A 15,081-nucleotide genomic window follows, 5' to 3' on the forward strand; every position below is an offset into this window, starting at 1 on the left:
CTGTCTGTGAAGAAGTGATGCTCAAAATCCATATTTGGCTGTTTTATCTGGCAGCTCATTGGAGAAAATTTATTTGGATTAAATTTTCAGCCATTTTAGGATCCAAAATAAGCCCTTAGACAAAGGAAAATGCACTTTTGTTGGGTGATGAACATTTACAGCCTCTGTCATGAGAAAATGAGTTTTCTTTACTTGTGCCTGTTCCTAATATTAAATATCAGAAATGAAATGAAGAAGCCAAAGACTGATCTGAGATGAAATCCAGTGTTAGTCAACCCCCATCATTTCAAAATATTCAGGATAAATCAAGCATATCTGTTGCAATGGGTCAGTAACATCTCTCCTATGTTCAGTTTGAGTAAAAGATGTGTATTTAGACTTTTATATTAACTTCAGCAATCCATGTTTTGCATTTATGTCTTCTATGTGCTTTTCAGATTCTTTGGTTGGGGTTTCATTTGAGGGTTGTATTTTTTTTTTTCCTCTCCATAAAAACCCATGCTTTCTGGTCAATGAGATTAAGCAAATTGACACAAAATAAAAACTAATTAAATAACGTGATTATAAATTGTTTATCCTCAGAGAATAGATTATAAAAAATGAAAATAAATTATGTCAAGATGCAGTCTGAATAATAATAAATTATTGTAGCTTTTGGCAGCCAGTAGCCAGCTACCAGCTGAGTCAAGATACACCCTCATCTCCTGCCTGTTGCCTTTGAACAGCAGTTATGGATTAAGCCTGACAGTGTGAAAATAAATGGGAGAGTGTAGCTGAAGCCAAGCATTTATCAAGCCTGGATGTACTCTATGCAAGGCAAGTCTGATACAGTTTAATAAGATAACAGAAAACTTAACACTGTCTTCAAGATGTCTAAATATGGATTTATGCCCTGTACCAATGCTACTATTGTTAACTTGATGAATTTTAAGCTATTTCAGGTTTTGGGTTTAGCATCCATAAGTCATAGGCACAATAGGAATTATTTTCAGGTGCAGAACTGAATAGCTGTGCATACATATGGCAGAGGTATTCAAAACTGTCAGTTATAAAAGAGGGAAGAACCAGAGAAAGCACTGAAATAACAGGTCTTCTCTCTCATTTTTGTATTGTGCTTTGCATTTTCCAAATGGTTTGTTTCAAGCAGTTTAGAACTAAACCTGTGAATGTAGGGAGAGAGACCCACAATAAATCGAAAGAACATTTTTTTTGTTGCCCTTCTGAAATTATAAGTGTGTGCCATGGATGCTCTTTTCTCTGTTCTTCATTACATTTAAAATTAGTAAATGGGGTGCCATCATCAACTAGGTTATTTTTCTGGCATTCATTTATTGTCCTCACTGATTACCAGACCTTTGATTACAGTTTGATGGGTGTGGGTTTTGTGACTTTTTGTTGAAGAACCCTGTGAATTTTCACAGCAAAGCACATATGGGCCTGTCTGTTACCAGTAGCATTTCTCTCCAATGAGAGAAAAATTAAACAATTGTGAGTGGGTTTTGTGTCTCCATGTAATAAATACTATCAAGATATCAATCATGAGTTAAGGTAACCTTTTGTACTACACAGAAAGAATTCCTGTAGTCTCTCAATGACTATTTATCATTCTTTTCAAGAGTGATTTTGATCCAAATCAATTCTTCTAGTGTGCTACTCTATTTTTATGCCCTAGTCCATCTTTAATATACACTATGGCACTGTCTGTTCTGGAGTGTGCAAGGACTTTGATAAATGTACTCCAGTCATCACTGTTTTTTCATACCAGGTATCTATTGATTCCTATAATATCAACTTTCACGACTTGCATCATTTGTTAAAATTCCTCTGTTCAGTTTGAAAGGCCGTCTATGTTGATATACAAACAATTCAGCCCTTTCTCTGTAGTTCCTTTCAGCGTCTTTATGGCTTCTTTGATGGATCACATCTGCCTCAGTTCAGGAAGGACAATGCCCCAGTTCCTCTGGCTGTTCAATGAGGTACCACAGCACTGGGTCCACAGCTCTCCAGGGTCAGGCCTTTCTACTGAGCACAGAGAAATGGAGTAAGTAGGTGCTATTCCTGAGCCCAATTTCCAGAGCAGGAGGTGATGTTTAATGCAGAGAAGTCAGTAAGTACTTTTTGTCAGAGAGGAAAGGAATGTTTTTCCTTGATCTATTTCAGAAATGATCAAAAAAACCAGATTAAAAGGTCTGAAAGCTCTGTTCAGCCACCCTTCATCTGTGTGCTGTATAACAATGCTGCCATGCTTCACTCCTGCCCCGCTGTCAGAGGTGCATGGGTTCCTTAACTCAGACCAGCTCCTTTCCCTTGTGAGGATACCCCACCATTCACGTTTTCATAACTCTGTGTGTAAAAGCTAATTGAATTTATCTGGTAGCAGCTTAAGGTTAAATGAAAGAGGTGTCAGATAATAGGTGCATAACTTCCATCAAGTATAAGGGCTGCTTTCTTGACAGGGTGAAGCTCTGCTCCACACACGCCCCAAGAGGGAAATAAAGAGGCCAAGGAACAGGGAAGATTCTCAGTGGAGCAAAACAGATGCAATTTTCCTGCACAGCTTTTGCTGCAGTTAAACAGCAGCCCAGGTCTTGTGGAGCAATAAGCAGTTTCCTGTTTGGAGACTATCTCAAAAACACAACATAAGGAATAACATTTAGTGGAGGGGATGCACAGCAGTCACACCTTTAATCTGTGTAAGAACAGGGCAACCGAGCAGCTATTCCACATGCAGGAACTGCACCTACCATTCAGTTCCTCTGCTCTTTGGTTGACTCACTGGCTTACTGGCCTGCTGAAATTCTAGCCCCTGATTAAAATTGCTAGAGGATGATTTTTCAGTACTATTTTGTATAATAAATGTGTCTGTTATAAAATAGCTTTTTATACCAGCAGCTATTGTGATGATTGCTTCTCTGGAGTTTGATGTATGAGGCATGAGGCTATATTGCTAAAATCTATTTTAATCAAAGGAAATGGAAATTTTACTCTTGTTAAATGCAAATTTTACTAACTTACAGAAGTAGTACTAATTATGAAGGAGTAAGGTCAGGTCTTTCCACTTTAGTAAAACTACCAATACAACTTAACAATATGTTGTCTTGTCTTTATTACATTTATGTAAATTCCAGATGCATTTATCATTTCATCAAAACATCTGATTTTAAAAACAAGTTAAAAAAAAAGAAAGTCATAGATACTAATTCAGTTGCCAGTGAGATCTACAACTTTTTCATATGTTCAAAACTCCTTCCGTTTGCATTCATTATTCAGTGGGTTAGAAAAGCTCTGCTCCAAAACAGGTGCTGATCTTGCTTTCACTCTTGATGAAGAAATTTTTTCAAAAAGAAGTCTGTAAAAGTTGTAAGGAGACCAAAAGTGACCAAAGGTTGAGGACAGTAAGTGGTAAAAAATGGCATTTCTTCAGAAGAAAAGAGAAGCACCGGCAAACCAAGACACTTGACTCAATCAGTACAGGATGATAATTCGGCACTGAAGAATGAGCTTTAATCAAATCTTTTTTTTTTTTTTCTTTTTTTTTTTTTTTTTCTGAAAGAAGCTGGCATGGTTAAAAGAAAGAAAATCAAAATACGTTCTCTTAACAGGTTTTTCTTTCCTCTTTGTAACCTCATTAAAGGAGCCAAATCCTTCTTATTCAGTTCGGGTTAACCTTTCTGTACTTCATTTCAGTTTAAAAATAAGCCCTAAGTTTGTTTCATTGTGGGCTAAACACTAAGCTGATCATGCAGATAGTCCACAGCTTCAAAGAATAACGAGTTATTTACATGTTGTTCTGTCTCAAACTGTTATTTTAAAACCACATTTCTCCATTGTGTGAAGTACTATCTCTCCTGCTTGAAATTCTTTTTTCTTTCTGCACAAGAGTAGAAAAGGCAAAAGTGACTGGGGTCTAATATCTCACCTGATCTCGTAATGAAAAATGGATATGGTCAAAGTTACACCTCTCCTGTTCAAAATCTGACAAAAGCTTTTGACAGGGAACAGGTAAGTTAAGGAGCAGGCAGACCCAGGGGAGAGGTACAAGTTGGTGGGGCTCTGGTGACAGGTGCACTTGTAAGAAATGTTGTGGAGCATGTTCTCTTGTTAACTGTAAGAAATAGAGCTTGCACTGTATTTTCAGGTCACAGCTCAGAAACCTGTAACCACCTTAGAGAACCAAGAAAGGTCTTGGAAGGAAAAGAGAATTTGATGAAGGATGTTTTAATGGCAGTCCAGTCCTGTGTGTTACATCCAAGGCAGCGAAGGAATGAATGCAGTGTGATGAGTAATTCAGAGTTACACTCAACATTACAGGAGGGGAATAACAAATTGGAACTGCAGAGTATGGAGCAAGGAACAGCAGCCAACACTGAGCATTGTGAGGGGATCTAATATTGTATGAGATAATTACCTGGACAGTTTTCAGGTGAATATAATGCACTGTTCAACTTCTTGGGAAGTTGGATAATTTAAAGAACACCTGTCAGAAAAGCACTGGTAACAACAGACGGGCAGTTAGACTTTTTTTTTATTTGAACAATATTAAGCTGAACTAGCACCTCATCATTTAACTGAGCAGAGGCCTGTTGTAAGTCACAGATTAGAGCTCAGAGAAGAAAAGAAATACAAATAGTAGGACTTACAGAAAGAAAGTTGTCATTTTGTCTATTAAGGGAGAGTCAAACTCAGTGCAATGGAAGGGGGAAATCAATATGCTATAACTCATAAATGTAAAGGCAGTATAGAAGAAATATGAGATGATTTGAAGGTGAACTCACTACAGTGATCACTTTATTTTTAACACAGTAAGTAGTCTGGTGGTTTCAGTAGCAAAGATGAGAAGTTTATAAAATGTAATAAAACTCTCAAGAGCTTTTTTTGGGTCACAACACAAATTTTTTTTGAAAGAAAAGCTGTCAGCTATGTACCAAATCCTTCACTGTTCTGGATTTCTGTACTTTTCCCTTGTGTCTTTCAGGAAGAACTGGACTATTAATACATCCTTTCTGATTTAATTAATCATTAAGAGAGTGATTGTGATTTCTATTGTCCCCTTCACAGGAATCCATGCAAATGTAGGTACGTAACTGCCCTTCTCATGATTAACAATTTCAAAGGCACATTTTGTCTGATTATTTAATTTTTTTACTCTGAAATGCAACCACTTTATGCACTTTGAGGGAGTTTTACCTCAAATTGACTTTAATCTGGTCCCTGGGACTAAAATCCCATTAACAGCTGGTGCTCCATCATATGAAACAAAGCACAGTAAGTGGGGGAAGTAAGTTCATATATGTTTCTTAAGATTGAGCTACTTAAAATAATAAAGATCCTGAGATAAGGCAATCCAAGTAATGAAATCTTGAGATCTCTAAGATACTCAGATTCATTGAATTTCATGCTTATTCTTTATTTCAAAAGATTGCCTGTGATTCATTCCTTTATGAAAGTGTCAGATATGAATAATCTGGCTTTAAAGGTAACATTCTATATTACAATATCAATATTATATTTGTTTTAAATTATTACAAAACATACCTAAACTGTAGCTTCTTGGTCTTATCTTTATTAATGTCTTTAGTAATGAGAAGAATGTTATTATTTGTTTGTATTGTAGCTTACAAGGGCCCAACTTACAGATCAGGGAATCTGTTGTGCTGGTCACTACAATAACCAGAAATAAAAAGATGTCACAAGTTGTACACCAAATACAAGACATTTATTGATATGTATAGAATTTGAAGATCATAAATTCCTTAATTCCCATAATAAATGTGTTCTGTACACCCACACTCTTTTCCTAAGTTTATTGTGGGAACAGTAACAATATCTTTTAAAGTGAGACTAACAAGAAAATAACAAAATATACTTATTTGAGGGGTTTGGGGTTTAAATTAGAGGACAGAAAATCTCCATAAGTGTGTTTGTTTAGCCGACTGGATGCCATAAAGAGGGAGTGAGCATCATATAAGGAGAAGGTATTTATTTCTCCCTGAAAAAGACTGCAGGGAAAACACTGAAATGGCCTTGTCTGTATTTTTGTAGAAAGGACCTTTAGACTGTGAAGAGCAGCACAAGACAAAGAACAAATGTGTTTGTCCCCAACTGCAGTAAATAGCTGAAGAAGCTGAGATCAGAAGCTAATCAGTGGTGGCACTTGACATATCAGTAGTTCATGTGAAATGACGAGTTGGAGAAAAGGCCATGAAGGCACGTGACAGGTTATCTGTGAAGTGACAGAAATGGGTAAAAAAAAAAAGAAGAAAAAAAGAAAAAAAAAGGAAAGGATGCAAAGAGAGGAATAGAGAGATGCCCCTTGCGGAAACATTTCAGATGGCTGTCCCTAAGCCTAATCTGGATTTGTAAAATCTGCAGAAAGATGTTGCACACGTAAGATGAAAGCTGGGGAAAACTGTGCAGATGAAGTGTCACCCACATTATTATGGAGCTGACAGGTCCAAGCCCACTGCTTTCCAGGTAGGAGACCTCAGCAAGGACAGCCCTCTTGGGTCCACTTAGCTCATGGTCCTGTCTCCAAGAATGACAAGTTGCAGATTCCTCTGGAAAAGAAGCAACACATAAACAGGAAAGAATGGCAAAAGTGATCACTGAAATACCTTGTGGAGATGCTGAGACATTTTGGGACAGGGAGGGTCGGCTAAGAACTCACAGCTAAGCCAAACTGCTGATGAATACCTTTTGCCACCTTTGGTTTCTCATAAGAAAGGTTGCAGCTTGAATAGAAAGTCAATAGCTCTTTCCCCCTTCACCAGATCATCTCAGAGGAAACTGCTGCTCTGTAATTCCCTGAAGAATTGCCCAGGAAAATCAAAAAATGCTAAACTTAGCAAAGATAATGTTTCTGAAAGATAATGGAGGGAGAAAAAAAAAAAACAGTCCGAGGAGCAAGCCAGAGTTTTTCACATGCACTGTAAAGAAAAAGGACAGAGATACACATTTCCTATCATTGTAGGTCACTCTTCAGTGCTTCATCTTGATATGAATAGATCCCTCAACAGTTAACTCAGCCAAGGGAGATTTCAGATCAATCCTCCTTACTCCAGCCATGCCTTCTTCTAAATCAATAATGGCTGATGAATACCTCTGCCAAGCTCATAACACAGACACAATGGAAATCCTGCTCTTTTAGAAAGTGCCTTTGCAAGCCCTTTGGATAAGGGGTGCTTTACTGCTTCTCCTCTAAATCTCAGCAGTGAAGCTGAATTCCTGATGATGCTGCCATTCTGCAGAGGCAGCACTGCACTGTAACCTGCTCCTCTCTGCTCTTGGAGGATTTAGCAAGAGCTGTTTGAATTCATTTGGAAATGAATTCAAACACACGACCCATATACCTTTCATCTTTAATAAAGTCTGGGTTTTTTTTTATTTAGACTCTGCTTTCACAGCAGAAGCAACCTTGTTTTTCAAAATATCACTCTGATAATTGGAGATTTTTTTTTTAAAGTGTAAAGTTCTGTAAGCAGTGTGAGCTATCTGAATTAAGAGTTAGGGTTTCCTTGCCTGCAAAAACTGGGAAAACTTAAAAAGTCGGAAAGATCAGGTGGATCTTGCAGTTTACATTCGTACATCAAAACCCTTAATTGCACTGAAGCACTGAAAAAAGAATCACTTCTGTTAACTTGAAAGCTAGGATGCAATTTTTTGAGAATTCTATCCTTTTTGATGTAGATATTCCCAGTAAAAACTATGCCTGATTATAATGTACAGTAGCAATGTCCATAATTAAAATATTTTCTCTTTCAAAAATCCCCAGTAATAATAATAATATCTCTTTTCAACAGTACATGAATCTAAAATAATAAAATAAAACCGAAGTTACAAACATATACCACTCCAGCATATGCAAACAGACTTGGCAGTTCTAAATACAGATTTATGTCTGGAAGGATGTATTCTCCTTGAAGCTGTTTGTGCAACCTACTTATCAGAAGAAAGAGATTTCCTGGAGATTTCCTTTAATTAGTTGGAACAAGCTATCAGTAAAATAAGCAACTAAAACTATAAGCATATAAGCTGGCATAGTTTATTAAAAAACAATAATTGAAAATATATCCTAAAATTCAAGAAGGGAGTGGCCAAGTTCAGTAATAACTATTTCTGTGTGCACAACACTTTTTATAAGAGTCTAGGGAGGGAAAAGTTAGCAGTCTGCTAGCAAAGATAATGAGGGGACAGAAAATACATGATCCATGCTAATTTGGTTTACGTCCCTCCCTTTTCCAGTTTCTGAAAGTCTGCTTATTCTTGTGGCATTTAGGAATCATCATCCCTGCCAGTGATGGATTTGCACTAAGTCATTGAGGCAATGTGATGTCATTTCCAAAAATTCTGAATCAGATGAACTTTAAAGTTTGCAATGCAGCTATTTTACCCTGCCTGTTTGCTGGAGTAGCCACGGCCCAGGGTGATTTGAATAGGCGAGGTGAGCTTCCAGGGGATTACAGGAGGCAGGAGATGTGTTCCTTCTATTACCCATAATAGGAATTGTATGACTCATTCCTCTCACACCAGGCTAAAATGTACCCCCGCAGTTCTCTACTATGTATATTGACTTGAATGAAGCTTTGTGTAATAAGATTTAAATTGTAATGAGTCATTATGTCAACCTTTTTTCGCTGGTATTTTACATAGTAAGTCTGCACAGAGTGCAGTGTGCTACTGCAGAAAATCCTAGCAAGGGTGGTTAGTTGAGAGTGGTTAGCTTTAAAAAAAAAACTACTAGGAAAACTTCTCACAAAATCTTAGCATGACCATAGTTTCAAAAGGATGATTTGTGTGTATAAGTGTCCTTATTACAGCCATTATCACCAGTCCAAGATTCACTCCTTAATCCATTACATTTAGTTATATGTCCTCATTTGCTTTTAGTGGGACGAGACAGTCTTGTTTATATGGGCTTGAGGTGAAGGATATCAAAGTATTATTTTTCAAGATTGTTTAAGCATTCAGCCATGCCCACTCACACAAAAAGCTGTTTCCTAATAATCCTTTTATCAGCCTGAAGCTGAAACAACTTTCTTTCTTGCAAGGATCTGTTATTGAGAGTTTCTTATTAGTAACTAGATGCTGACATGATTTCACTGAAAAATAAGCACAGTCCTGAAAAGCTTTTGATTTATTTTTTTTAATTGCATAACATGTAAAGTATAAACACAAACTGTATCTCTTTAATTGCTTAAATTAAAAGGATTTCTAGCTCAGCAGTTTCTCTCATTTTCAGTACGCATTGGTGGCATGTTACCAAAGTACCTCTGAAAACACTAAAGCTGGCTGGGGCTGAAAGGGGTGTGGAAATATTATTTTTGTGTTCACTGTAAAAGCTGTTCAAAACCACCAACAAACCCATTGTTTTACTGTAGCAAAGCAATGACTATTTTGTGCAAAATCAGCTGTAGATAAATATCTTTTTTTTCTTATAATGAAGTAAAGAAATAACTTTGTCTTGAGATATCATTTTGTGTCCAGTGACTCTAATAGGTAAATTTTGTTAATCTCCACCAAAAAGTAAACAGATTCTATGCCTAGAATGTGGCTCTTCCTTGTCAACTTTTTAAAGACAGAGGTTAACAAAATTTTTCATGAAACAAATACACAATCTCCAAACAGTTTTCTCCACGATTCTGCATCAATCTACAAAGGACTATTCTCTGGCCAGTCTCTAAATTCTGGTGCTCCCTGTTTAAATATCCCCAAGAAGTATCAACACACTTCTCTTCTGCTCTCTTCTCACCTGAAAATTTAATATCAAGAGTTAAATGACTTAATACTATAAGAGAATAAGTTGGGAAAGTGTGAGAAGGACCAATGGATTGACAACGAAATGGGAAAGACAACTGAAGTTTAAAGCTTGTAGCACATCACAGTAACTCCTGTGACTCTTGCATTTGAACTCGTGATTCTCTTAAAAATCTAAGTGTTTACAAGGCAGGCACCAGAGGCTGTAGTTGAAAGCCACAGAACTGGCAAATCTCAGTCTCTAATAACTGGGGTCCTTTTCCCTTTTCTCCCCTAATACATATTGCTGTGAAATGGTGTCAATAACCAAAAGACCACAGCGCTGGCTTCTTATTTTCCCAGCTCATCCTTGGATGTACCTTTTCTCATCCTCCCAGAAAACTGTTATATATTTCAGGATTGGTTTGCTTGTCTTTTTTTTTGCTGGCAGCGATTCCTGCTCTCGTTAGTACATGAAAGTCTAATTGTGCTGGGCAGCTCTGTCTTGGCAAGCAACTCTGAAATTATATGTGAAATGGGACAGGAATCTTGGAAAAGCCTGACACTGGATATCATTAATTCTACTTTGGTAGGGAAGTTTTTCTCAGGTGAATTATGTGCTCTGAAAAGACTGTATTTTTTAAGCCTTTTACTTTGTGATATCAATTAAGGTACATAAAAAATATTCTTACAACTAACTAGAAATCATGAGAAAATCCATGTGAAATTTAGAGACAAATTAAGATAGTACAGAGCCAAACAACTGAGGTATACTCAGTCCAGTGACTCAATATCCAGCTTGTTACCTCTTTTTATTTTTATATCAGTATCTTAATTCAGGACCAGGCAAGGAATATATCCATATGTTTTACTTCTTTTGTAGAATTAGCTTAAAGGAAAAGAAAAAAATCACCAAAATATAATATTGCAGACTCGCCATTTTTTTTCCTGAGAAGATCATAAATTATTTAAAGTTTCTTCATCTTCAGAATGCCCAGATGAATGGTCTGAGATATTCAAAGGCTAGAAGCTAAAAGATTATACAGGTGATTCAATAATTCTTGCCAACAACTAAAATAAAAATCACGACTTTTTTTATATTTTAAGCATGAGGAATTAATTTTTCTCTCTTAATTTTCCTCTGTATGAACAAATCATTTAAGATACATCAGTATTAAATGAAAGGGGATAGCCATAGCTGAAATGCAAATCTATGTCATCAGTTCATTTTTAGTTTCCTTGGAAATAATTTTTTGCTTTTTCCACTTGGTTCTTTATACTTGAAAAAGCAATATTCCTCATGTGAACACTGGTAATTAAGTCTGGCATTCATACTTTCTTTTCTATTACTACTTTTCTTGGTGCTTATTTAAGAACTTTGTTTGCAAAGTTGAATACCCAAGGTTCCTTTTCAACACTTGTATTGATTTTTTTGTTGTTGTTTGACAAACCTGAACTCACCATGGACAAAAATAACAAGCAGGCAGTGTTCTTCTAATAACTACTATGAGCAAGCCAAGATCCAGCTGTACCCAAATAGAAAAGGAGAGGCCTTTATTTCTTAGGTATCAATGACATCATCAATAGGTGAGTGTGTGGTGATTCTCCCTTTGAACCTAAAAATTAAGAAAAAAATTCAAATGGAAGTTCTAAGGATGAACCACTCAGTGCAAGATCTGCTACATGTTTGCAGAGAAGGACCCTCTCACTGAGGAACTTCATTTCCTGGCCACACCCATCCATTACCCTCTACCAACAAAGTTTTATGAGCCTTCAGTTCATGTTAAGTTTAAAAGGGTTGTATTCTTTTGTGGTTTTACAGTGCAAAGGATTATGATTTAGGTTTTGGTTGGTTTGGGTTTTTTCTCTTTTAAATCTTAACCTGAATCAGAAAGAAGGCTGGATCATCACTAAATATAATGCATTATGATTAACTTCACAAAGCAATTTCTCTTGTACAGTTTTACTAGTCCAGGCATTCTAGCTCTTAGTTTAATTGAATTTGTTGATAAATCTGTCATGACATGCTTTCTATATATGATCTTTCTATAAAAAAATTATTTCTACAGAATAAAATTCACTCCATGAATAGAATTAGAACAAGGTTTGTATATTGTTTAAGCATGTATTCAATGGGTTTCTAACAAGCAGTAGGAATGACTTAGATTGGCCCTCTGTTCATTTATGACTTTCCCATTAACATTTGCAAAATAGGCAATGAGAAAAGACATATGTTGAAATCACACATTTCAGCAAATGTTTTCATTAAATATTACCAACTACTTTCGTTGCTGAAATGGAATATCCTTATTTAATCAATGACTCCAGTAAATAAATGCACTTTTGCCTGCAGTGTCTTTTGCATTAGAATTTCATGTTTCTACACTTGTCCCCAAGGCCAAGAAGGAGCATGACTTTATGTTGCCGATGTGCTGTGTTTCATCAGGTTGTGTCTCAGTATATACATGTCACTTTAGATCTAAGCAGATGTGACAGAAGGTAACAGACTATTCTGTGGCGCTGCAATGTCAGCCCGTGCACCAGAGCGATTAGAAAATGCAGTGCTGTGAGCACAGTGACTGGGAAGCAGAAAACAAACACAGTAACATCTAATTTTCTGACAGAAAGTCAAATAAATGGAGCACACGTGTTCCTTCACTGAAGAAAACCCCCCATGTTACTACCATGGGAATAATAACGGTTTGCTCTTCTTTTTGTTTTGGCAGCAAGCAATTATCACCTTCAACAGGACTGAGGTAGGCAATGAGTACACCATGGAAAGGAAACAGTGAGTAGGTCCTCCTGGGTTTAACACATTTTATTACTGCACGTAGTTTTATGGATTTCAAAAGTAGGATCAATTTTCCCTCCCTGAATTCTGATTACGATAATTTTTTATTTATTTACTTTCAAATGAGAATGCTATTGGCTTCCTTTGTCATATTTCTTGATAATATGACCGCTTGGGCTACTACAGTGCTATGTTTCATGTCTCTTTGACCACAATACAAGATGTTTCATTTACTTAAAGCTTTCTTGATGTTATCGGACTGAGAAAATTTACTTCACTAGCCCTAAAAGCAATTCCAGGAATAAGACTTGATCCTGCGCTCAATTATCTGTCCCCATTCTATCAAACATCTGTAGAGAGGTTAAAAAAATGTAAGGACACCCAGGCCCTAGGTCATCCAGGAAAGATTATCTGGGAATTGACTTTTTTCCCCCTAATATAACAAAAATTCCTGTCAGCAAGTGTCTTGGCTGTGTGAAAGCCAGGCTCATCTTTCTGATTGCCAAACTGTTTTAGAAACTCAATTATCAGTCATTTTAATTTCACTATATTTCAAAAAAATGCAGAGGAGGACTCACATCTCAGAAGAGGATGCAATACCGGTGTGGTCATGCAGAACAGCTTTGTCCTTAAAAGTTATTAGAGCCAGACAGTGGGAGAAGGGAAATAAAATTAGGTCATCTTAATTCAAAGTCTTATTTTATTTTCATTGTCATTTGGCTTTTGGTAATCATCATTCTTTTCCAGCCATCATACTTGAATCATTTCACTCACTTGATAGTTACATTTTTTGTAAACATGGAAAAATTTACCTTTGGAAGTTTTTGACTAGTCAGCTTCTCAGTTTTCTCAAATAGACTTTTTAATTGTCCTTTTGAGATTGAGAAATTTGGAGAAATACAAAAAAATATAGAAAGAGAAAATACACAGTTACCATACCTTTTATGTTACCAAATGAAGGACTAAGTGTTAAAATTATTATGAAAGAAGAGACATCAAGTCAGAATTCAGTGACTGTAACCACTTCAGCATGGCCAATATCCTTGAAAATTTCTGAGAAACTTTTAGCACAGCCTAAAACTAAAAGAGAACATTCTCTTTTGGCAGGAGCAGTTCAGCTAGGAATGCCCACTTGCATCTGTGAGCACACTAATACATGTGACAGCACAAGAGGCAGGGAGAGAGAGTGTAAGTGCCTCAGTAAGTGGAAATACAGTGAATAACCTTAAGGATTAAAGTGCATCAGATCCTTATGGCAAATGACACCAGCCTGCCGTCAGTTACGGGAAAAATACCTCTGTTCCTTTCATGAAGTAGCTCTGCCACTGAGGTTTCAAGGACAAAATGAAGAGGGTTTGTTGCCTGGGGGAAAAAGGGGGCATTCAATTCAGTTTTTTATATACTGGCATGAAGAAAATCCAGGCTGCAGGGATTTTTGACCTGCAAACATCTGGCTGTTGTTTTAGCGTATGATAAATTCCAACACTCCAATCTCTCTTTGGGGTACATATTAATAGGTGATAGACCTGAAATAAAAGCTCATGTTAAACGAAAAGGTTCACAAGTTTGTTGGTTTAGTGGAGCTCTGGGAGGAGAGATGGGGGGAAAGAAAAGCAGACAGGATAATCTAAAGAGTAAGAACAGATTGATAGCTAGCACAAGGAAAAGCAATGTGAGAGAATTCAAAGAGGGAAAAAAAGGCTGAAATTAAACAATTCTTGATGTTTTCTTCATCAATAGAGGAATCTGTGTGGTTATTCATAAATATTACCAAGGAAGCAGTGAATTCAATAAGATTATTTCTTCTCAGTAGAAGGAATTTGAGACATGGTTTGCTCCATCCTCTTCAATCATAAACCCCTTTCTGGACTTAAAGAGTAAAACTTGTAACACCCATATTCCAGATTGATATACATGCCAGACACCAAGAGAAATCCTGAGTCTAGAGTTCTAGATTTGCAGGCAGCCCCAGTTTAGGCAGGCTGATGCAGAGCCAGGCTCAGCACTGGCAGGACAGAGCAATAATTCTCAGTGACTATGAAAAAGCTGAACATTTGTGTCACAGACTCAATTTCTTGTTGGTGTGAGTTTTGTGCAGCAGAGTACACTGCTGTCAGAAGAAAAGCAGCCCTACATTTCTCAGCACTGCTGGCAAGTTGGATGGGAGAGGCCTCAAACATGTGTCTTGCTGAATGTTCAGTCCATGCCTAAGGTGCTGCTGAAGAGGAGTAGGAGGATGGTTGGAGAAATTCTGGTTGACCTCTAGTTTGATAGCAGGAGGATCCTGAGGAGAGTTGCTTTCTCTACTTGGCTTCCAATAAAGAAAGCTTGGTTCAGGATGCATTCCTGGTGAGGTCAGCAGGTACTAGGGAGAAAGGCCTACATCAAAAGACAAGTCTTTGCCACTTTCTGAGAAAAGATTCCTAAACTGCAACACCAGTGGACCTCTTAAATTTAATACAGCTATTGCAATGCAGTTATTGTAGGTACAAGGAGCTATTGACCTTTATCCAAAAGGGCAGAAGAAATGTAATGCAAAGAGTATGTGAATAGTAGAT

The 15,081-nt window shown here is 37.0% G+C and overlaps 2 long non-coding RNA genes across 3 annotated transcripts in view; both read left to right on the plus strand.

Annotated features, from left to right (window-relative positions):
* The window catches only part of LOC135421530 (uncharacterized), a 49,410-nt gene extending 39,055 nt beyond the window's left edge, over nucleotides 1-10,355 (plus strand). The window contains exons 5-7 of one of the 2 annotated variants that reach the window (XR_010434055.1): nucleotides 652-820; nucleotides 4,980-5,076; nucleotides 6,043-10,355. This is a non-coding gene — a long non-coding RNA (uncharacterized LOC135421530). The remainder of the gene's footprint in view (nucleotides 1-651; nucleotides 821-4,979; nucleotides 5,077-6,042) is intronic. The other variant, XR_010434054.1, reaches the window with a different exon arrangement.
* An 868-nt stretch (nucleotides 10,356-11,223) lies between these two features.
* Nucleotides 11,224-14,348, plus strand: LOC135421531 (uncharacterized). The gene is made up of 3 exons (XR_010434056.1): nucleotides 11,224-11,319; nucleotides 12,459-12,520; nucleotides 13,631-14,348. It is a non-coding gene; the product is annotated as an uncharacterized LOC135421531 (long non-coding RNA).
* Nucleotides 14,349-15,081: the final 733 nt, after the last annotated feature.

The sequence above is a fragment of the Pseudopipra pipra genome, chromosome 13 (assembly GCF_036250125.1).
Source record: "Pseudopipra pipra isolate bDixPip1 chromosome 13, bDixPip1.hap1, whole genome shotgun sequence".
In the NCBI taxonomy this organism is placed as follows: Eukaryota; Metazoa; Chordata; class Aves; order Passeriformes; family Pipridae; genus Pseudopipra; species Pseudopipra pipra.